Here is a 24,498-nt window from a genome sequence, read left to right as displayed (position 1 = left end):
CAGAAAAAAAAGAGGAGGTTTATCAGGTTATGGCTCTGTTGGCAAAAAAAATCAGACTTGGCTTGAACAACAGTACCATGTTTTCAAGTATTGAGATGATATATTAACTGTCTTTTCAGAAGGTGGTAATACCAGGAAAGCAAAATCTGACTCATAGGCTGGTCTCTTGCGCAGGCAATGCTGAGTGCAGTTTCCACATAGGACAATCTTTATGCATGTCCATTTCGATTAGCTAACAAAGTGATCTCATTTGACTCACCTGGAAAAGTTCCTGACTTCAAAAATATCTGCTCTTACATTTGCAGGCATTCTTGGGGATATACTTAACTTTTGACTGAACTGTGCTTTGTAAACGTGTAAAGTTGTAAGGAAAAAGAAACTCTCCATTGCTTTTATAAGTTATTTGGGATCTAAATGCTTTTCTGTCTTCCTTTACCCTTAAACTGCAGCATATATTTCATCAAGAAAGGGTTTACAGGAAGCTGCAACACAGGTCTTCAAATGTATCTGAGAGGGGATTTTATTGTTTTGTCTTCAGGAGGCTGAGCACTGCTTTGATTTGTCTGGAAATTCTAGGAAACTAGCTAGTCCTACAGTCAGGAGGAAAACGTGAGCCAGAGACCATGACTCCTGCATTCGTGGTACTCTCCTGTCTGCTAGTCAGGCTCCAGACCATGCTGACAAGAACAGGCCTTAAAGCATTTTCTAAGTTTTCTGAATGTGGCATCTTTGCTTTGCCTGCTCCTGTGTCACCTGCATAGTCTTCATGTGAATAGCAATCTGAACCTGAGCTCAAGAGCTGAATGGATAAGGTGTCCCCACTGTTGAGGGGTTATATTTTAGCTGGAAGTGACTGTTAAGTGGGCTGAGATTATAATGTGTAAAGTGACAAAACAGAGTTTGGAATTAGAAAACATCACTGTCTTAACTGTCCTGATGCTTCATGTGGAACAGCCCAACTTCACACTGACTTTTATTTCAGGTTACCTTTACTTCAGGAAAGTGTAGACAAACATCGATGTCTTCTGAATCACTTCAGTGATGCTTTTGACTGAAGAAAGTTTGAATATGAGCTCCAGAGATTTTTTTTAATGAAAATTATTAGAAGATCATCAATAATGACATATATCCCTTCTAGATCAACGTTTGCGTGTTTTATTGCATTATTGATTCACTCTGTCACTCTGAGTATGTCATTTTACTCTTTAAATTCTGTTTAAACAAATGGACTCTATCTAATGCTCTGGATGCTCGTTTGGAAGAACTATTGTCAGAGAATCTAATAATTTTGAACTATTATCTACAATAAAGATCCACTTATTTTAATATTTTGATTATCTTACCTAATTACTTTCATTAATAATATGATGTTTCAGTTTTGTTTAGAAATATGTGGGTTTCCGTGCTGGTAAAGCAGAGGAAAGCTTTCTCAGATATAATATCCACACATTAAGGAGGAACAGAGAAAGCAGATTAGTGGTTAAGTCAAAACTTTCATGTTAAATAGAAGACCTTTTCAGATTTAAAAAAACTGACTGCACACCGTAAACCAGGACACTTTACTGTTGGAGTTACTCTGTGTTATGCAAATCACAAATATTTCTCAGATTAGAGAAATAATTCAGAGGCTCTATAACTTAGAATTAAGCTTCCCAGGTGTCTGGCCGGGTCACTGAGATCCTGCCTATTTTGAGGTTATGCTAGAAATGTATAAAAACTTCTTTTTAAGGGTCTTGGATTTTCTGTGATATGGAACGAAACTATGCAACCAAACCCAAAACATTCCTGGCCAATCTGACAAAAACCAAGGCATTTTCTTATTTTGGTGCAAGCATTCCTCATTAATCTCCATGTGACTAGGACCAAGATCTAGCCTCTAGAATGGAAATATCAGAAGACTAGAAGATCTGATTACTCTCTTCCTGAGGGAAAACCCAGAGGTGATCATACAAGCATGCATATATTGAACAGTGTCCAAATTCCTGCACTTTACATTACATGTTAAAAAACCCTTGCTGAAACTATGCAATGTGGAAAATATGCATTATTCAGGTATACCCTGACATATGTGATTGATTATGGTTATGCACATATTTGCAAGGAAAATGGAGCTTGGCTCAAATGGCAAATGTCTCATGCTTTATCTCGTAGTTATAATTTGATGCTTCTTTTTTGTCAAGGGTTTAGAAAACCAATGGTGAATGAATATTAATTCACCAGTTTAAGCATTAATCCCACTAAGACAGAGGGAAGCTGATGATTCATTCTTTTAAGACAGAATTTTTTGTAGGAATCGGATTAGGCTGTGATTCTCCCAGCACTCAAGTATACATTTATTTGAATAGTTAATGTTTTCACAATCAATACACTCTGTCACAGACAGTCCTATCAGTAAGGAATGGCAGTGAGGGATTTTGCCACAAGGTTTTTTATCGGTTTCAAATTTGATAATCTCTTCAGCCTTTTGTCAGGATTAACTAGCAGTTATTGGATAATTGTTACCTTTACTATTCACCACTTATGGCAGATAGTGCAGACCAGACTAACAAAAATCAAATGAGAAACATTTGTTTAAAAAATTATTTCTACCTCCTCTATTACTGCAGTTATCTGAGTCCAGGGAAATGCTCTAGGTGATTCATCTGATTGCTCTTCATCTTTCTAAATTTTTAAGAAGTCTAGTCTAAGCTAATTGTTTTGTCTGTCGGTGAATGGAGAAGGATAGACCCCCTCAAGGGCTATTCATCCTAACTGTTTTAAACATCTGAGAGGAGATGAATCACTGCACTGACTACTGAGAGAGCCTGAAAAATTAGTCTGGACAAGACGTCTCAACTTTTGCTAAATAAATGAAGCTGGATTCTACTTCAGAGAGGAAAGGCAATACCTTTAATTAGTCCAGTATTTCTAGAGCCTAGGTTACACGATGGAGATGCCCAGGTATAGAGCAAAGACTGGATTTATCAAAACTGGAGTTGTTGCACAGTAACTTTCTCCAGAATAAACCTCTTGGGATTGTAACCAGTGATAGTATTTGCAGGTTAGATTCGATTTGGGTTTATTGAAATGGCTGTTTCAGGAGGTGGTGATTATATAATGATTTTTCCCTATAAGTAAAGGAGAAAGTTTTTTTCCCTTGCTAACCTGCTTGTGTGTTTGTGATTGAGTACAGTGCATAGATGTATTCCTACTTATATGGCACTGAGATTATATGTGGTAGCAAGTTATTTGTTGGTGCTGTGAACTTTCACTTACCAGCATTCATTTTTCTTACTTCAGTGTGGCAGTTACTGAAATTGTTAGAGGATGTTTTAATGTCGGAATTCCATCTAATTTGGGTTTTTTTTAAGGCCTGAGGACCCTAGGTTTAAGCAAATCTAGAAAAAAGTCCTATCTTTACTTGTCTTACCGAGCCAAACACTTAGAAACACTTTTCAGCAGACCCTGAAAAACAGAAGGCAGATGAAGGTGGATATGCTAGTCCATTGAGGAGAAATACAACACAAGCTTTCCTCATCATTTGACTGAAAGGCTGATAAAAATAACGAAGTCTTTCACCCATACTATCTCCTCATAATACATCTCTCCTTGGGATTATTAAATTGTATTCTATGTTTATGGCTGGATACTCAGAATGAGGCAATTCTTGGGTTTTGCACTTTTTCTGTCTTTGCTTTTCAAAGTGCACAGTCTGGAGCTTTTTTGGCACAATGTTACTTCCAAATCAATATTTATCTGCTATCGTCTTCTACTTAAAATGTAACTGAAATAACTGCATATCTAAGTAAAGCATATTTCATAAACTTCATGTCATCTTGATAAATAGGGCCAAAACAGATATTCTCCTCAGTACCTGAGAAAATTTATTTTCAAGTTGTCAGTTATTGTGCGGTTATAATATCATTTAACAAGAACTAAAACTTAGTCTCAGTTTTGTTTTTCATATTTTTGAAGAAAATTAATAAGGACGGTGGAACGATATGCCACTTCCCAATTCTAGCCAGAACAAACTTTTAAGATTAAGTTATTGATGATTTATAGCTCCTATATTGGCCCCACTGTCCTGTGGCACAGTTCTAAAGATACAGCTCTGCAAAAAAATAGCAAAAGCCCAGTTGCCTGTGACCCTCTGTGGTCAGCGTACTGGAAGTCATACGTTTCAGGGTTGTTTCCTCTCATTGTTGGCCTCTGCTCTCTGTGTACTGTGTGATGAGACCTGTTGCACTGACAGAAGAAAATTCCTGTGTCTGAAGGTAGTGCTGGAAGCAGAGATCCCACGCTTAAGCCAACTGCTCACGCAGCAGCTTCTTACACAGCGCTGTTGATGCCTTACCTCATGTGACACATTAAGCATAGCACAAGTTTAAAAATATCTTAGGGAATTTTTTCCATTCTGAGTGAGAGTCCTTCCAGTGACACTGCAGAAACTCGCTTGTTGTAGGTGTGTCATCTTTATGCTGACTGTAAGGAGTACTGCTGTCTAGTCCCCTCGCTGTCACAATTAAGTCAGAGGTCGAATAAGACATGAAAGGAAAATACTTTGAAGAACTGCAGTTCTCAGTAATAACCCTGTCCTGTGGAAGAACCTGCCTTTTAGTATGTCAACCACTTTCATAGAATTATAGAATCACAGAATAACCAGGTTGGAAGAGACCCACCGGATCATCGAGTCCAACCATTCCTATCAAACACTAAACCCGCCCCTCAGCACCTCATCCACCCATGCCTTAAACACCTCTAGAGAAGCTGACTCAACCAGCTCCCTGGGCAGCCTCTTCCAGTGCCCAATGACCCCTTCTGTGAAGAATTTTTTCCTAATGTTCAGCCTAAATGTCCCCTGGCAGAGCTTGAGGCCATTCCTTCTTGTCCTGTCCCCTGTCACTTGGGAGAAGAGGCCAGCATCCTCCTCTCCACAACCTCCTTTCAGGTAGTTGTAGAGAGCAATGAGGTCTCCCCTCAGCCTCCTCTTCTCCAGGCTAAACAACCTCAGCTCTCTCAGCCATTCCTCATAAGGCCTGGTCTCCAGCCCCTTCACCAGCTTTCTCAGCTCTTCTCTGGACTCGCTCCAGAGCCTCAACATCCTTCTTGTGGTGAGGGGCCCAGAACTGAACACAGTATTCGAGGAGTGGTCTCACCAGTGCCGAGTACAGAGGGAGAATAACCTCCCTGGACCTAACGGTCACACCGTTTCCCCAGAGCTTTCATTTGTCCAAAATGTAAATAATTTAATTTCTTTCCATGTCTGTGAATAACGTTTCTCTCAAATATTCATAGAATCAGAGAATCATAGAATAACCAGGTTGGAAGAGACCCACCGGATAATCAAGTCCAACCATTCCTATCAAACACTAAACCATGCCCCTTAGCACTTCTTCCACTCGTCTTTTAAACACCTCCAGGGAAGGTGACTCAACCACCTCCCTGGGCAGCCTGTTCCAGTGCCCAATGACCAAAAAGGTCATTTGAAAGGTTCTCAAATGACTATCTTTGTACACAGCCTGGCACTTAAATTTGTACCTGCAAGGAGAGATAAAGCAAAATTCACCTATAATGATAAGAGAATCACTCAAGAGAAATTTTCAAGTCAGATTCAAAGACAGTTCAGACAATTAGTACAGAATTTAATGGAAGGGTGAAAAGTCAATATATTAAGAAAGTTAGAGAAATTAAAATGCTCTACATGTCATAACTCCTAAAAATAGGGCAGACCGTGACCCGAATTGTGGTAATAGGTACTTAAAACCACCTTATTTTTCCTTATTATAATTTTTTTCACTACAGTAAGTACTAAACAAATTTTAACTCATGCTGTTTAAGAGGGCAATTATATAATACATGGTTCAAGAAGAAATAAACCAGCCTTAATTACAGTTAATACATCTTTTTTTTTAATTTTGAATTACTGTCTTGAGATTCTTTTGTTATGTTGTATACCAGCTTGTCTATATCATACAGCCCATAATAACAGTTCCAGTTTCAGTGCAATATGCAGTAATATTTTATGTTTTTATAATTTATTTCTCCCCCATTACCAAAGCACACATCTCCAATTATATCTGCCAATCCATACTCATAACTGTGAGATTATACAAATTCCAGAATGATGCAAAAAAAATTCAGGCTAAGATATTAACAGAAATCACTGAACAGTGCCATGAGGGAAAGAAATGCATTGGCAGAGCTTCCAGCTAGGCAGTTTGAAATTTCAATTCAAATCGGAGATAATTTAATTGCTGGGGTTTTGTTTTTATCTTGATAAATTAATGCTAAGAATGAAAGTTGCAGATTCAGAAATAGTTGAATTCAGTAAAAGAGTTTAATGGGCTTTGGATTTGTTCCAGAGGTAGCAGTGATCAGCAATTTAATTTCTAGACCAGTTACTTGAGTCACAACTAGCCGTAGCCAACCACATTCTCTGTTAGTGAGTGAAGCATTTGTAGCTTGCCTAGGTGTCTGGAATGTGTTAAGTCCACAAGGAATAAATCCTTTGGTTACTGCCTGAAGCTAGGCAGTAGTGATGTTTTGTTGCTGTAAAGACAGGAATAATTAGAAGAACATTGCCATCTACAATGATCCAGAGCTTATATAGGATGGCAGAATATTGAAATAGTTGAGGCTGGAAGACACCTTTGGAGATCATCTTGTCTAACCTCTCTGCTTAGAGCAGGTTGAGATACATCAGGCTGCTCATGGTTTTGTCCATGAGCAAATAGCTCCATCGATGGAGACTGCATCTTTGGGCAAGCTACTCCGGTGTCTGGCCATCCTTGCTCTGAAACTTCTTTTCTCACATTTAAATGGAATTCTGATACCTAGTTTTTGCCCATTGCCTGTTGTTCTGTCACTGGGCACCCTTGACAAGGCCTCTCTAATTCTGATACCTTGTATCCATCAGATATTTACACACATTGTGTACAGACTCAGGGAAGTCCCTCTAAGCCTTACTTTCTTGAGGCTGGACAGTCCAAGCTCTCTCAGACTTTCTTCATATTAAAGATGCTCAAAACCCTTAATCAGCCTAGCTGCCCTTCACTGGACATGCTCCAGTGAGGCCATGTCTCTCTTTTATTACGGAGCCCAAATGTAGCACCACGTGTTTCTCACCAGTGCTGAGAAGGATCTCCTTCCTCAACCTGCTGGCCATGCTTTTTCTAACGCAATCCAGGAGGCTGTTTGCCTTCTTTGCAGTGAGAGTACATTGTTGTCCACCAGGACTCCAGTTGCCAAACTGTTTGTACCTGGTCCATTCCCAGCATGTGTGAATGTGTGAGGTTGTTCTTCCCCAGATGCAGGACTTTGCTTTTTTGAACTTCATGAGGTCCCCGTTAAGTCATTTCTCCAGCCTGTTGGGGTCTCTCTGAATGGCAGTACAACCCTTTGGTGTATCAGCCACTCCTAACGGGCTTGAATCATCTGCAAGTTTGCTGAGGATGCACCATATCATTCAGGTAATTAATGAGAAAGTTATACATGAATGATCCCATACTGATGTCTGAGGTACACTGATTGTAACTTGCCTACAACATGCCGCTCATGCAGGTCTATATGCTGAAAAAAGTCATATATTTGTGTTAAATATCTTAATTTATATTCACCATTCCACATACTTTTTCATACCTAGTACAGTAAGGTTTACTGGTGTCACCAAAGTGCTGAAACTACACACTATTCTTTGGCTTTGATGTTTTCCTTTGTGGCTTGCAAGGATGAAGAATACTTCAGCCAGGCAACCTTGTTCCCATCAGCATTGCCTGCTTTTATAGTGTGCTGCAAATTGTTTTCTTTCATGACTCTCATTTCTAAACCAAGTCAGACTAATGTCCAGGCTGGTGAAACATACTCTCCACATCCTGCAAGTACCTCCAAACTGTCAGTAACACATGCTGGTGGCAGAGCAAAGTTGTCATTGTACAATCTGCTGCTTGGTGTGAGGGTGCACAGAAACTTCTGAGGAAGAAAAGGCATCTTGAATAAAATTGAAGGTCTGGACAGGGCTGAAGGAACTGTGTCTGGTGCAGCCAAAGCTGTACTGTGTTTTTGAGGACAATCTGCTGATAGAACTGTCCTCAAATCCATAGGTATGAACTGTCACACAACTGTTTTATCCATGGACTGGATGCATCATATATTTTCCTTGTTTGGGATTTCTGTATTGAAATAGAAATAATTTGAAAAATACAGTATTTAAGTCTAATGTCCACTCATCAGGAGAATCAGAGCCATTCTTTCTTAAACTTCTAATTAATACCGTGGCATATGAAACACCGATTTACAGGACAGTGAAATTTTTTAAAAAGTAAAGTGCATTTAAAATAGTCACTTGTTTTCATAAAATTCCAATGAAAACAATGGCTAATTTGCAATTGGTTATTCTAGTTAGATCCAGGCTTTTAAAAGGGTGGAAAGAACAAATAACATTCTAATATAGGGCAGCAATATTGTTCAGTTACTAAGGAATACGTTACTGCATTTTATTAGGATAAAAATAGGGTACTCGTTGTTTTACAGTTATTTTAATTTGTCTTTGTTATTTCTTTTTCTATTTATTTTCCTACCTACATCATACTTCTGAGTTATACAGTCATCGGAACTTACATTGTATTATTTTCTTTATTGAAATTTAAAATGAGAGAAAAAATTACAGTATCACTTAATTTACAGATCTACTTTTGCTGCTTTTAGACTACCAGCCATATTTTCAGGTTATGAGCCCCATGCATCTGCAGACTTAGTTAAAGACTCAGTTTATGATAATTTTTGCACAAAGGAATATGTTTGGACCTACTTTCGTCCATAAAATAGAGTGATCACATGGCCTCATCTTGACACCTCACTCTTAGAAACACTTCTGCGTGTGTCAAGTGTAAGGTGTATGTGCAGCATTGCTTTCATTTCTTCTGTCATGTCTTAAATTATTATTCAAAATAAAACTCACTTTGGAGAAAAAAACACATTTTGTTCTTCCATAACACACAGAAATACAAGAGTCACATTCTTGTACTACATTTCAGATACATTTTTTTCTTATGGCTTTGCATGCTGCTTTTAGAATCTCCCAGGCCAAGCCAAAGATGGTTACTTTTAAAAGTCTGGTTTTCTTTAGCTTACAACAACTCTGATAGTGCTAAAGAGAGTGATCTAATATTGACACGTCAATATTCACATGACAGGTATACCACAAATGTGAAGATGTGTCTTTGAGTAGCAAAATTAAAATGATACTATTATTAAACAGAGGAGTCATAGATCTAGGAAAGTGAGGCTCAGAAATCTGAAAAAAAACAAAAAGGAAAATGAAAAAAGAAATGTTCTAAAAAAGGCTGTAGAGATACTTCAGATTAAAAGTAAGTACTGCAAAGAAAAGTACAAGGAAAGTCAAACTACTCAAGAAAACAACAGGATTTAGATGGACAGTTAAGAAAAACCAAAAATATATTTAAAACAGATCTTAGTGTAAAGCTTCAACATACTAATCACACTGTGTTGAAAAACTGTAGACAATGCATCTTTTGATAAAAGTGGAGAATCAATATTGAATTAAAATGCCAAGTAATATATAAATTTCACCATCTGAAATTGTAAGAATATACATGAATGGGGGCAGCAGGCCTGGTTGGTAACTTGTTAAGTAGAGCAAAGCTGTATTCAGATGAATCAGCTTTAGTGCTCTGTATTTTTAGTAGAACAATATATTCCAGGGAAGAAAAAAATGGTTCATAAAGTTATATCAATTTCAGCAGAGTCTTTACATAGATGGTTATGCTGAGATCTCAAAGAAAAAGAAAGAGGCAAAGAAAGAATCTTCTGAATCTATTTTTATAGTTACTTAAAACATCAGTCTCACAAATGTTTACTTCCATGCTTAAATTTAATTACATTTCACTTGGGATATGGAAGCTACATGTCACTACTCACAGGACAAAATCTAACCACTTCAATGTTGAAGGTGCTAGAAGGAATAACTTTATAAAGGGGACAGAACTCCCAGAAATTATTCCTGTTACTAAGTGAATGAAGAGATTGGAAATAACCTTTCATATTAGAATCATAGAATCGTTGAATAATTTAGATTAGAAGGGGCCTTAAAGATCACCTAGTTCCAACCCCCTTGCCATGGACAAGGTCACCTTCCACTAGGTCAGGTTGCTCAAAGCCTCATCCAACCTGGCCTTGAATACTTCCAGTGGTGGTATATACATCCATGACTTTTCTGGGCAGTCTGTTCCAGTGCCTCATCACCCTCACAGTAAAAAAAAAATCTAGCTAATATCCCATGACCTTGTTAGACCAGAAGCCTATATGTAAAGGAACATGCATCATGTGTTTTAGCTAGCATATTTTTCCTGATGACCAAAGAGGAAATTATGTCTGCTATTTCCTTTGGTAGCTAAAATGTACAACTCCAAAAGCTATGGATTCTGTACACTGTGGAGAAACGAACTCATACAGATCAAGGTTTTCTGTCTTCTAATTCTAATGGGAACCCAAAGGCAATCTAAGTTTCTTAACTTCTGTTAAGCCAAATTATACTAGTTATGTGATTTCACCAATAGGAGTACAAGCCTATCAGGAGATATAATAGGCAATATTGAATAATCAACTGGAAAAGGATGTAAAATCTCCTGCTTAGATTTTAAACCAGTTCTTGTTGAAAGTTAAGACTTCCTTGAAGAGAAATTTCTGACAAGAACTTCTTGTCTCTTGCTTTCCTTTGAGATGTCCAGCATAAACAATTGCTGGTCACAAACCTGGCCTGGCCTATATGTTATATATGCTAGTCTGAGTCCACTGAAGGTCCATCCCCTTTGGCCTGTCAGAAAATATATCTACATTTCACAAAACATGGCTTTACAGTTAACTTTGACTCCCTCTGAATAACTGGGGGAAGAAAGCACCACTATGTTGGCATATTTCTTGCTGAATCAAACCACAAAGTTGAGAATGTGATGTTATTGTCATCTGTATTGTGATGTCTGGAAAATAGATTGGAGTAGAAGTTGTCAGAACCTATTGCTTTAGAAGAATAACGGAAGACATTAAAAAAAAAAACACTATGTTTTTAAATCCCCTGGAAACAAAGTCTTTCTTTAGCTTGGAGTAATTTAAAAACACAAAGTCATTGGATTACCTTGAATTTTTTAAAAAGCGAGTCAGCAAGGTTCACACAGTCATTCCATCCATTACTAAATGATTTTATGATATTTTATTACTCCAAATTAATGTATGGTATTTATGGAGTCTTAGAGGAGTAACTTACAAAAAACAACCAAACCAAACACTAACATATTTTCCTCCCACCGCTTCCTTGGATTGAGCAGTGAGTAGATAGGCTGGAGAGTAGAAAGGCTGGAGAGTAGAAAGGCTGTAGAATAGAAAGACTGAATCAGGGCAGACATTTCTATCCAAAATAGCAACTATAAAAAAACTGGCAAGTACAGCTCTGAAACTGTTCTCTTCAGGCTAAATGCTGGATTTTATTATGATCCATACTCTGAAAACCTTAGATACACTGAAACGAAGAGGTGTTCTTTTCACTTAAACTGTGGAATACGAAAAAATAAACAAAGTATTGCATTGTAGTGCTCATATTGTCCTCCAATTATGCCTTCTGAGTAGTGTTTATTGAAGATATTTATATTGGATACTATGGAGAATGTTCTCCTTTCTGCAAAATGCATGGCAAAATACTGCATCTGCAGTTCCATCTGAGAATACAGCATTTTGCAGATGCAGTATTTTGCCATTCATTGTACCACTCGGTTTTGGGAAAACGGAGAGATACAAGCATTCTTGGCTTTATGTGAGAGAGAGAGCTGAGTTTTACAGCAAATTAACAGAACATTGGAAAGAAAACAACCCAGTATTAATTTTCAGTGTATAAGCAACAAGCTGTTTCCAAAATTACAGCTTAAGTTCACAGAAAGTCTTAAACTTTTCAGAGTGGCTGCTTGCCCATAGTTGTATTTAGGTAATGCCAAATACCAGTGTAGTTATACTCTAAAATAAGGTCCATATTTAACAGATTGCTTCTCTTCCTTTTCTATGTTTTACCTCCAGTTTACGCTAACAGAAAGATGGTGTGTAATTAGTTTAGGACCTTGACAATTTGAACACACTTGAAAAAGTATGTTGATTGTATGTACTGGATTTTCTTACTTGTATTTACAGCTGTAGGAATGTATTTTGGATATCACCTCATGATTTGATGGAAAACTTGAGCAGGAATGTTTTATTATGTGAAGAACATACTATAATTGAAAATATGATTTAATAGTATTGTTAAAAGTCCTTGATACATATCTTCTGCCATACTAGTCTTGAAAACCATGAAAGGATTTGCCAAATGCATATGGAAATCAGTGGAATAATATCACTGATTTCAGTAGGTTTCACAAGTTGACCTTATCAACGTGTTATTCAGTATGTGCCTACTTCTGTTTGAGACATTCCTTTACTTGCCACATGCTTTAACTTTTCTGACAGTGCTGTACAGCAGGCAAAAAAGAAACGAGCCTTAAAGCAGGGTAGTGAGCTAGGAACAGACATGAGTCATTCAGTGACCTAGTATTCATCTGTGGAAATACATTGTGATTGAGCAGAGTGGAATATTTTAAGTAAATGACTGTGTCTATGGAAAAGCAACATGTTGGGTCTTTTTTACCACTTTGGAAAGGTTTATAAAAATAAAATGCTTTCATTTTCTGGCATTTCAAAAGGATTTTGCCAAAATAATTATTCCCAGTTTCCTCCATAGTGAATAGGGAGCCTGGAAATAGCTTTTCGTATTAGATACATAGAAACATAGAGTAGTTTTGTTTGGAAGGGATCTTAAAGATCATTGAGTTCTAAAATCCATGCTGTGGACAAGGACACTAGATCAGATTGCTGAAAACCTCAGCCAGCCTGGCCTTGAACATCTCCTGGGATGGGGCATTCACAGTGCCTCTGGGGAACTTGTTCCAGTGCTTCGCCACCCTTCCAATGAAAAATTTCTTCCTCATATCTAATCAAAATCTCTCTTTTTTTCAGCTTAAAACCATTACCCCTTGTTCTATCCCTGCACTACTTTATAAGGAGCCCCTCTACATCTTTCTTCTAGGCACCCTTTAAGTACTGTGAGGTACATTCAATTCCATTGTCTATTCCATTTGTCACTGACAAAGTTATTAAACAACACTGATCCCAATATCAGCCCCCGTGGAATGCCACTTGTCACTGGTCTCCACTTAGACACTGAGCCATTGGTCACGACTATTTGAGTGCAACTATACAGCTTATGCCTTATCCATTGAATTGTCCATCCATCAAATCTGTGTCTCTCCAATTTGGAGACAAGAATGTCATGTGGGACAGTGTCATATGCTTTGCACAAATCCAAGCAGATGATGCAGTTACTCTTCCCTTATCCAATATCGCTGCAGCCTTCTCATAGAAAGCCACCAAATTTCTCAGTCATGATTTGCCCTCAGAAAAGTCATGTTGATTGTCATTAATCACCTCCTTATTTTCCATGTGCCTCAACAGAGTTTTCAGGAGGATTTGATCCATGATCTTACTGGGCACAGGGGTGAGACTGACTGGCCTGTTGTTCCCCATGTCTTCTTTTTTCCCTCTTTTTCCCATTTTAAAAAATGGGACTTATATTTCCTTTTTCAAATCAGTGTGAACTTCACCAGACTGACAGAACTTCTCAAATGAGATGGGTAGTGGCTTAGTAACCTTTTCTGCTGGTTCCCTTGGGATGTGCAGATGCATTACATCAGGCCTCGTGGTCTTGTGCACCTTCAGGTACCTTAGATGGTTTCAAACCTGATCTTTTCTTACAGTGGGTGGTTCTTTGATCCCCCTGTTCCTTTGACTTCTACACTTTGGGCAGTGTGGCTTGAGCCCTTGCCAGTGACGACTGAGGCAGAATGTTGTTGAGTACCTCAACCTTCTCCATATCCTGAATAACCAGGTCTTCTGTTTCCTTCCAGAGAGGTCCCACATTCTCCTTAGTACTCCTTTTATCACTGGCATAGAGGCTTTCCTTATTGTCCTTGACATCCTTGGCTAGATTTAATTCTGTCTGGGCTTTGGCTTTCGTAACCTGATCCCTGGCTACATGGATAACTCCTCTGTATTCCTTTCAATTTGCCTGGCCTTGCTTCCACCCTCTGTAGGCTTCCTTTTTTTGTTTAGGTTTGTCCAGGTGTTCCTTGTTCAACCATGCAGGCTTCCTGGTGGTTTTTGCCTGACTTCTACTTTTTTGGGATGCATTGCTGCTGAGATTGGACAAAGTCACCCTTGAGTATTAAGCAGCTTTCTTGGGCCACTCTCCCATCCCCTCTCATAGTGCCCTATCAAGCAGGTCCCTGAAGAGGCCAAAGTCTGCTCTCCTGTAGTCCAGGGTTTGCTGCACGCCCTCCTTGCTGCCGTAGGGCTCTTGAACTCCACCATTTCATGGTCACCGTAGCCAAGGCTTCCCTCCAGGATTACTTGTGCCCTGCTATGTTGTCCCTCCAATAATATCAGGGTGGTTGAGGCCCCCCAGGAGAAGCAGGGTTCATAATTTTGCCAAAAATTAAATATGTGAATGCTTGTATGAAGATATAGCACAATGGAAAACCTGTAAACTAAAGATTTAGTTTAATATAGCTTAATGAAATTTTAGAATCATTTACCTGTGATCACATGACCTCTTCTCAGTGAAGATTGTTAATGATTTCCCTAGTAACCGCACTTCCAGTGGTCCTGCATTGTAAAAGAGAGGGATTGGACAGTACTGTACCATGAATAAGGCTTCAGTAGGCTCTGAAAGAAACAGCTAGATTTTCTCTTCTCGATCAGAAAGTCTTGAGAAGGCCCTGACTGCGAATGGGGATGGAAATTCTCTGGAGAAGCTGAAGGGATCTGAAGAAAGGCAGTTGCTACAGAAAGTGTCCTGAGGAAGCAGTGTGGCATATGACTTTTATATCTGGGAAGGCTGTTACTCCATGCTTTATAGGAGTAGATTCAGCAAAGCAGGGAACAAGATAGATCACTATGGTAAAAATTAGAATTTCACTAACACTATTAAACTAATTGAAAAAAACAAAAATAATGTTGGCTTGCCTAAAATTCAGCTGACAAATAAAAAAGCGCCTTTCCCAATATGGGTGCTAGAAATGGGTTTGGCAGTGGTTCGTGCCAGGGGATATCAACCAAATGAAGTGTTATGTCATTTGCTTTCCTAGTTTGAGAAAGAAAATTGCTTGAAAATCTCTAGTTATTAATCTATCTATGGAGTGTTAATTGTGCACAACTAAATCCATTGCTTTCTACCTTTAAATCTGGCTTCAAAGAACTCCTTGTGTGCAATTAATCAAAATGTTTGAGATTTTGGCATAGAATACAATGGGTGGCTTTATTTTGCACAATTATTTTTCTGGAAAAATAGCTGAGGTTATTTTGGAACCCACTGAAATAAAAACTTTTTGGTTAGAAGTAAAAGGGGCTAGGCCTGCTTCTTAGTCACGTCTATAGAAGTGAAATTTCTTTTCAGTTGTAGTTCATTGGCAGTCTTTGATGTTATGATTCATTAAACATCTCATCCAGATCTTCTTGAAGGCAAAACTAAGTAAAACTTTAGTTAATCTTAGGATGTTGATGGAGGAGTTCTAACTATGAAAACACTGGGATAGTGGATTTTTGATTTACATAAACTCAGACAGCATGGCAGTGCTGAGGGTATTATCTAATTTTTTTTTCCTGTACAGATTAACAATTCTGTTATGTTTCTGCATTAATGATCTAGCACAAAATTCAACCGTATTTGTCTGAATTCCACTTTTGTACTTATGAAATTCTATAATTAAAAAATAATTCACATTAAACTGGAAACAATCACATTTTTTGTTTCTAAATTCCAGAAATGGCCAATTTTATTTGACAAACTGGATCCTTTCAACTTTAAACTAGGAGAGTCCAGAACTTGAGGAATGGTGCCTGGTCACTGCAGCTGCTTATTGTGTACTGTAAGACGTAAATAACAAAAAGTCAAGGACAAAAAGTGGCATCTTCTGTTAGGGTCAGTTCCACAGGGAAATAACATGTGAAAACAAAAGGGAAAACCTTTACCCTGGACAACATATCAGTCAGATATGTCCATCCTTTTCCCACATATTCAAAAAACAAGACATAACAATATCTAGAAATCTTCTGTTTGAACCTTTTCCCGTGTCTGCTTTTCAAATTCAAATCTGATGCAGCAACATGATTCAGATCAGGAAAATCCTTCAAGCAGTAAATAAGACAAAGTAAAGACAAAGTAGAGCTCAAAAGAATTCTGCAAACCAGACAACTGTTATAAGAAATGGAGGAAAAAGAACTGTGATGAAGTGCTTTGGGGTTTTATTCAAGCAGACCAGAATACTGAGCTAAAATGCAGCCTTGTCTTCATAGATAATGAGAATATTTTCTGATAAGATGACCTGATTTGAAGAATGCAAAGAGATTTGAAGTATGCAAAGAGATTTGAAGTAACTTCACAAATTAAATATTTGGAACTTTTCCAGCAAATGAGATGGATAAGTTATTAAAACACAAGTCTTTCTTTTTCTCCCTGGAAGCTTCACCATCCATACAGAGGCCTGAGGTTACTTATACAGGTTCCTAATTTAGCTCTCTGTCCTTAGATGACATGAATGCACCTGAAATGCCATCTCATTAAGCTAAGTGCTACACTTTGAACCAAGTGAAAAAAATTTGCTTACCTCACTCAACTTGTTTTCACGTTTTGAAGGTCCATTCAGGTCATGGGAACTGTGGGTGACTGAAGTTATAACTAACCACACTTTTTCTTTCCTAGTCTTACTGGGAAACTATATTCCAAAAACTTTTGCAGTTTTCCTTCCAACACATTGTGTGCATTATAGCTCTAAATACCATTTTCATGTGGCTTTCTTTCTTGTTGCCACGTATGTTTCTGTATGTCATCTTCTTATCCGGGCTTGCATAGACCCACTTGCATTCTCTCCCGCTTCATGACATACAGCATCAACAAATGTTTGACACTGATAATATTAACATCTTTCTTTAGAAAAATATAATATTCTATTTACTAGATTTGACACAGCCATTGTTTAAAAGGGATGTTATTTGTATTCCTTCCCAGTCTCACAGATCCTGTTTTATTTTTTTGTTTTACGGGAATGTACCCTTGGGTGAAATACTACAAAGGATACTCTGGAGATAAACTGTAGCAATATGTGGAAAACTGGATGCTTATGACTTTTCCTTAGAGGATACATAGCTAGTTTGTCTCCAGTTAATGCAATTTTCCATTGAAAACTTAACATCTGTATAAATATGATGTTTCATAATCACAGAAGGCTGGATTTTTTTGATGTGCTCAAATATCCAAGATATACCTCCCATTGAAATTAAAAGAATAGGCCTGTTAATGAAATCTCTAAAATATTAATGAGGCATTTTTTATTCATGTTAATGTTTTTTTCTCATCCCTTTCCTTTTATTTCAAGGCAAATATTAGCTGTTTTTACCGCAGGAGCTGATAAGGACAATCATGTCAAGGGCATGTAGAGTGAGGAGCATTTGTTTTCTTTAAGACAAAAGGTAGATAGGTTGGCAGATATTAGTCCTGAAAGCAGAGATCGAAAATAGTGTCTGAGAAAGCCTGTATCAACTGGCAACTTTATACTTCCTCTCATATCAGTACCTCTGTGCTTTACTCATGATTTTCGATAATTAGTTTCAAAAGCTAATTTTCCTGTGAAGATAATTGTTAAGTGACAACATTGTCTTGACACACAAGCTTTTTTGTCTTACATTCTCCTCCTGGTCTGTGAGGAGGCAGAGTGAGAGAGTGGATCTGTGGACGTCTGGCAGCCAAAGTCAACCTGGTGACAGGATCAAGGAGAACCTCACCTCAGCTCCCATACCCTTCTCTCCAGACCCTAAGGCTCTGTATTCACTCCTGGTATGATCAAGCTCACTCCTGCAGTACCACTAGAACCCATGTTGACAACAAGAACTCTTTCTGTAATACCTCACATCTGGGATGCAGGCAAGCAACACATCTCCAGCAAAACAGATCTGGCCTGGTGTAGCTGTTCCCTGTCGCAGGGTGTCTTTACTTGGAACAGACATTTCTCAAGAAAAGCTCCAAATCATACAATGATTTAATCTAGAATGAGATTTTCTCCGGTACTTTTTCATTTTCTACCCTGTTTCTTGTGTACACAATATATGGCATGGTGCAAAATCGATGTTACGTGACTGTGCCCTCTCCATCAAAGGAACATGCCCTTTCCAATTCAGTGGGTACTCTTCATTGGTCTTTGAAGACACATGCTGAATAGAACCGCTTACTATGTAAAGAAGAGTCTTTGTCTATATGAGCCGTTCTGCTCATGGAATTGTAAAAGGCATGAGATTTACAAGAGAAAAACATGGCAAATGATCCCCTGCAAGGAACATATTTTCCACATGCAGAGAACTCTTGATATCTTCGTGCAAAACCAAAAGAAAACTAATTTAAATTAGTGCAGAAAACCCAGCATATTTGTTTGCTTTTTTTTTTGGCTCAGAAGTAGGTTTAAGTCATCTTTTTCTCTACTTTTTCCATTATAAAAGTTCTCTTTTTATGCGCTCCTCCAAATTTGTTACTGACATTCACAATACTCGCATATGGCTATCATTAACTGCTGCAAAAATGTGTCACTGTTGATTTAATTATTTTCCTAGAACATTATTTGAAGAATTCAGGTACAAGCTCAAATTCTTAATATAGATTCTATACTTAGTGATAGACTCGATACTTAGTATCATTTTCTAATGAAGAACATACATACTTAGCTTTGGAAATAATATTATATATGTTATGACTGCATAAAAGACATCTGTTTTTTTCTCAATGGAAAATATAAAGGCATAGTCAATATTTTGCAAGTACACAGATAAAGTTGTAGTCTTGCAAAGAAAAATACTGAAATATCTCAAGCCCAGAAAACTTCAAAGTTCAGACCTGAAGGGATTTTTTCACTCTAGTTTTGATTTAGAAACTAGTTCAGAAGGAAATATATACCCTCAAGGAGATTTCTTCCTATGTGTCTTTTTGACATCAACCATCACCTAAGGTTAAAATGCTAGTTTACAGATCATGTCTCTTGCTTGTGAGCCACAAGATTCTTCTGTGCTATCATCAAATTCAAAAGTTCTTGTTCCACATTTATGGTTCAAGGCCATTCAGTTTCTACACAGGTTTTGAGCCAGGCCAGTTTTCAAGACTTGCACTTTTCTTCCTTTCCAATGACATCACCCTTCCTTAGCAAGACCCTCAAGTACGTGCTACTTTCCTACTTGCCCATGTACCTCCTTTTCTTTATGCATTTGATCTGACCCTGGAACTGAGGGCCACCCTTCAGATGATACCAAAAGACCCCTGACTAAACTCTAACTCCTCTCTAAACAAATATCTTCTCTCATGGAAATCACATCTGCATAAACATAAATTAACACTGTAAATAACTCACCAAGGCCAACGGAAACAGGCGATATGGTCATCCCCTTAGCTGAATAATCCTGTGGATTTCTTATTAGAAGTTAATGGACAGAAAGCAGCAGAATAAAGTCTCATATTTTTAGCAAGTGGGATTTGGACAAATGTGAAGACAAATAATGCTTGTACTTAGGGTCTCCTTATCAGGAATTTCCCTAGTCAAATTTTACAAAAGTTGGAAGTGTAAGGTTCATATTACTATAGTGAGCCAAGCAGACCTTTAAAACGAAATTCAATTTACTTCCCTCTGTCAATCTGAATCTACTGTAGCCTTGTTTTTTGGGTTCTCAGCATAGTTATGGAAGAGTAAGAGGTATCTCCAGGGTCGCATCCTTGATTTGATCAGGGGAAACAGTTTCCCTTCCTTTTTCCCCTTCCTGATCATAAAGGAAGCGTCCATGCTGACTTGAAGAGATTAAGCCACTGTCATATTGAAGTTTGATGACAAAGTATTACTGGATTTTCAGCTCCACTGAAGGTCATTGTGACTCTCTCAAAGGAGCAATTTAAGCGTGATCATTGGACACATTTCTTTATTAATATTACATTTTCAAAATGGTACCTTTCACTGTTTTTTTTTCCACAGAGGAACAATTTTTTTCTCTTTTCAATATTTCTAACAATATATGGCAATATACAGACAATTCCAGAAATAAATCATTTGACCTTTTAGTTACCATCATCAGGATGCCTAAAATGCAGCATAAAGCTATATATATATGTATCTACCCTTGAATATTTTTCAGCAAAAGTAGTTTTTTAGGATAATCTAAGCAAAAACAAATGTTAATAATGTTACTGACAGTTCCTGGAAACACGAAGAATTGTTTTATTCCCTTCAGGGTTGGTGATACAGTTCTATGAGTTTATAAAATATTTTGTTAAGCTAGTTTACATTTTGAAACTCCCACTTTGCTGCCAAAAGTTATAAAAATATTTCCCAGTATAATGTCAATGATTTCATTCATAGGAGCATTGCAATGGAACACCCACCGAAGGTCTTCGAAGAAAGTACACAGATTGACACAGGAGTTCTGTGCCTACAGATACGTGTACTGGACTGAGAAAAAGCTGCCCCACCCTGAATCTCAGATGTGGTGAACGTCTTATTCGGAGCTGCTGCCCTCAGACAAAAAAGCAGTCAGCTAGCCTGTTGTGCCTGCAGTCCTTGGGCAAGGAATCTGCACAACTAAGGAGCTGTGTGCGTCTGAAACACTCTTCGATTCATTGATAGGGGGTATGGCATGAAGCAGTGTAGAATATCCATATATATTTTTACTATTTCATTTTTTACCATGTAGTGCATTAAGTAACAGGTTGTGTGATCCATTAGAAAAAATACAAACACATGTGGAAAGCTGAAATTACCTAAGTGGGAAATTCTCCAAGCTTACAAAAGCCCATGGAGTTCAGACAATTAGCAGGAAATGCCGAATTCACCCTGAGTTAAGTGTAGATTGTGGTTTTACTAGTATATCGCTATTGGTCATGTAATGAAAACTGCTTGTGCAGAGAAAGCATGAATTATCCGTGTCTCTTCAGTTGCTTTTATTTACTCGGAGTATCACAAATGTTATGATGTGAAATATAAGTAAAGCAGCAGAAATCCCAAATCAGCAACTTTCTAGCTTCTTCGAGAAGTAGTTGCATGTCGCCTCACCCTTTCAGTAAGTGTGTGTTCTTTAAGTAAACTTAAACAAAGTCATTACTGCTCCTCTGGGTCAGCGAGAAAGCAGAAGCCTGTGTCCAGCTTTCCTGAGGGTACTGCTATCTATCTTAAATGTCCAAACCCCCTTCCTTTACAACACTCCTCAAAACATCAAAAGCATTCAGGACTATCTCCAGTAATTCACAGGCAATATGAACACAATCAAGACTATGAAGGGGGTAGCACAGAATGTATCCTTGCGAGGTGTTTGCTCTTTGGCTTTAGCATCACAGCTCTTTCTAGAGTGGGCTGCATGTTTTCAGGGCCCCAACGTCCATCCTCACAGTGAGTGTGAACAGAGTCGTAGTACCTCATGGAGCAACACGGCATACTAGAACAGGATTTGTGCAGCAGCTGAACTTATATTTTATCCTTGTTACTTCCCAGCGTATTCAAGCTTTAATTTCTTTTTCCACAAGCATGCAGAGATTTGTCGATTACAGAGGACAGTGCATCTTTGGCTTTTTAATGTCATTCCCTCACCTCCACACCTGTCTTGTCTGAGACCTCAAAAGGCTCATGAAGGAATATAATTATGTATGCTGCAGGTTTTACCAACACAGATTATAAAACCAAATGTTATAGAAATATGTAGCAGGGGACATATTTTATAAATAAATGGGACCTCTGCTTACCTTACACTTTTTGCCTGAGGCAGTGAGGCTGATACTGAGGTTAACTCACATATTTTAGAGTGAAGCACTTTGATGCTTGTCCCAAAGAACAGTAGGAACAGCATGAAGAAAAGAGTTATCATATGAAATACTCCTTCTCACGCAGCAGGGCAAGTGAAAGAGAAGGAAGAGAAATATCCCCAAATAGGATGTGGCTGGCATTAGTAATAATCAGCAATTTTCTCATACCATGCAGGTTATTTACAGATTGCAGTGGCCACACTTTCGAATGCTGGTCAGGAGTAATGACAGAGAAAGAAGGAGAGATATAACTAATGTAGCAACAGATGAAATTTTGATGGGTTAAGAGAAGACAAACAGATTTGTCATATCCTTCTGGTTACGAAGCACAGATTTTTGTCTCAGCAGTAGATGAAAGCAGTTAATTATAAATTCATGGACTGGGACTGTGATGTCCCCTTCCTCCGTTTGCTTGTTTGTTTAATGGCTTTGAAGTACTTGGAAAATCCCTGAGACACTGCTCCATCTCTGTGTGCTTCAGGGAGTACAGGTGTCATAACCTGTTGTATTAGGTTTGCATGTGTCACAGTAAATAGGTACGACCTGACAGGTAGATGAGGGATGCCCATCTGAAGTTCAGGATTAACCCCCTTCCTTTCTAAGTTTCCCCTCAGGGAGGAACCTCAGTGCTGCTGGATCCATCTCTAGTCCCAGATTTGTCAACAGTTTATCACTAAAGGATTGTGTGATATGTGTATATGTATTAGCCACCAGTCAGAACCAGTGTAAACAGTAGGTAATATATTTTAAGTGACAAATAAAACCTAGTCTGGGATTGCCATTGTTAAATTCACTGGCTACATTGGCACTAGATGATTATAATCAGTTAAAAATGACTATACATATATACATATATACATATATATATATAAAAGAAATAACAATTGAGACTTGAGTTAGTAGTTATTTTCCTGGGACAACAACCGACAAAGTCAGTGGTGTGTGATTCTTTCAAAAGGGCATCCCTTCTTAGGGAGAAGTGAGGTGCAGGCCAGCTGACCCATCCAGGTCATATCATGTCAGGTAATGTGATCATTTTTCCTCCCCAACAAGAAGGTTTTCAGGGGTCAATTTTACACTTTTTGAAAACTCTTGGTGGCGTAGGACTAAGTCAATCAGTATGCATTGATTGGTCTTGATGAGGCCAACTGGGTTGTCAGAAGCAATGACTCAATGGTTCACCACACCTTCAGCAGGTGCTTTTGGGGTTGTCTGTTTTTAACTGAAGCAAAAATAGGCTGTGAGGCCTCTGCCTCACCTGAGGTGTCGCTCAGCTGATCTGAGCATTCTGATCCATCCGATCCATCTGTCTCATCAGATAGAGTTGTTTGTTCAACTGCTTCCTTTTGCAAACTCATGATGAGTTTGGTATTTGCTAACCACAAGTCCTAGTAAGTCTGTTACAGCACAGCATGGCAAGGTTTTTGTAGCAGCTGGGCTGCAGGGGTGGCCTCTGTGAGAGGCTGATAAAGCTTCCCCAGTGTCTGATAGAGCCAATGCCAGCTGACTCTAAGACTGACCAATGGCTGTCAGCTAGCCTGTTGTGCCTGCAGTCCTTGGGAATCTGCACAACAGATTTAAGAAGGGAGTAAAAAAACCCTGCACAACTGCAGCTGAAGAAAGGAGTGAGAATATGCGAGATAAAATATTCTATAGACATTAAGGCCAGTGAGGAAGGGAGAGGGGAGATACTCTAGGAACCGGGGCAGAGATTCATGTGCAGCCGGTTGTGAAGATGATGGTGAGAAAGTCTGTGCCTCTGCAGCCCATGGAGGTTAACAGTGGAGCATACATCCACCTGCAGCCCATGGAGGACCCCATACTGGAATGGTTCATGAAGAACGGTAGCCTGTGGGAAGGACTCATTCAATAAATTTGTGGAGGACTGTCTCCCATGGGAGGGACCCCACAATGGAGAAGGGGAAGGATGTTGAGAGTCCTTTCCCAGAAGAGGAAGGAGTGGCAGAGTCTATCTGTGATGAATTGACTGCAAGCCCCTTTGCCCATTCTCCTGCATCATTGAGGGAGAAGAGGGTAGAGAAAATTCAGGAGTAAAGTTAAGCTTGTGAAGAAGGGAGGGGTATGAAGAAGGTATTCATAAGATTTGGGTTTATGTCTCATTATCCTACCCTGATTTGACTGGTAATATATTAACCTAATTTCCCCTAGTTAAATCTGTTTTGCCGGTGGCAGTAGTTGGTGAATGATCTCTCCCCATCCTTATCTTGACCCACGAGTCCTTTGTTGTATTTTCTCTCTCCTGTCAAGTTGAGGAGGACAAGTGATAGAGTGGCTTTGGTAGGCACCTGGCATCCAGCCAGAGTCAAGCTACCATGCCTGTATATTCTGGGTGCTGATTTATGTCTAAGAAATCATTGCTGAAGATAAGCATTAGATCAATATATGTTAAAGTATAAAAGAATAACCCTTTTGTTCTCTTATTAGAAAAAAACCTACAGGAGCAGAAATGAAAAGAGGAAACTGTGAGGATTCCCAGTAGATTCAGATAGTGGAAGAACTTGCTTAAAAGTTACTCATGACATTTCAGGAGGCAT

General features: G+C 38.5%; 1 protein-coding gene across 1 annotated transcript in view; it reads right to left on the bottom strand.

Moving 5' to 3' along the window:
• The window catches only part of SMAD9 (SMAD family member 9), a 340,867-nt gene extending 317,654 nt beyond the window's left edge, over window positions 1-23,213 (bottom strand). Inside the window, exon 1 of the mRNA XM_069882240.1 lies at window positions 23,202-23,213. The gene's annotated coding sequence lies outside the window, so the exon portion shown is untranslated. The remainder of the gene's footprint in view (window positions 1-23,201) is intronic.
• Window positions 23,214-24,498: the final 1,285 nt, after the last annotated feature.

The sequence above is a fragment of the Phaenicophaeus curvirostris genome, chromosome 1 (genome assembly GCF_032191515.1).
Source record: "Phaenicophaeus curvirostris isolate KB17595 chromosome 1, BPBGC_Pcur_1.0, whole genome shotgun sequence".
Lineage (NCBI taxonomy): Eukaryota > Metazoa > Chordata > Aves > Cuculiformes > Cuculidae > Phaenicophaeus > Phaenicophaeus curvirostris.
Note: the sequence above shows the minus strand (reverse complement) of the source record. Positions and strands in the feature narration are given on the sequence as shown.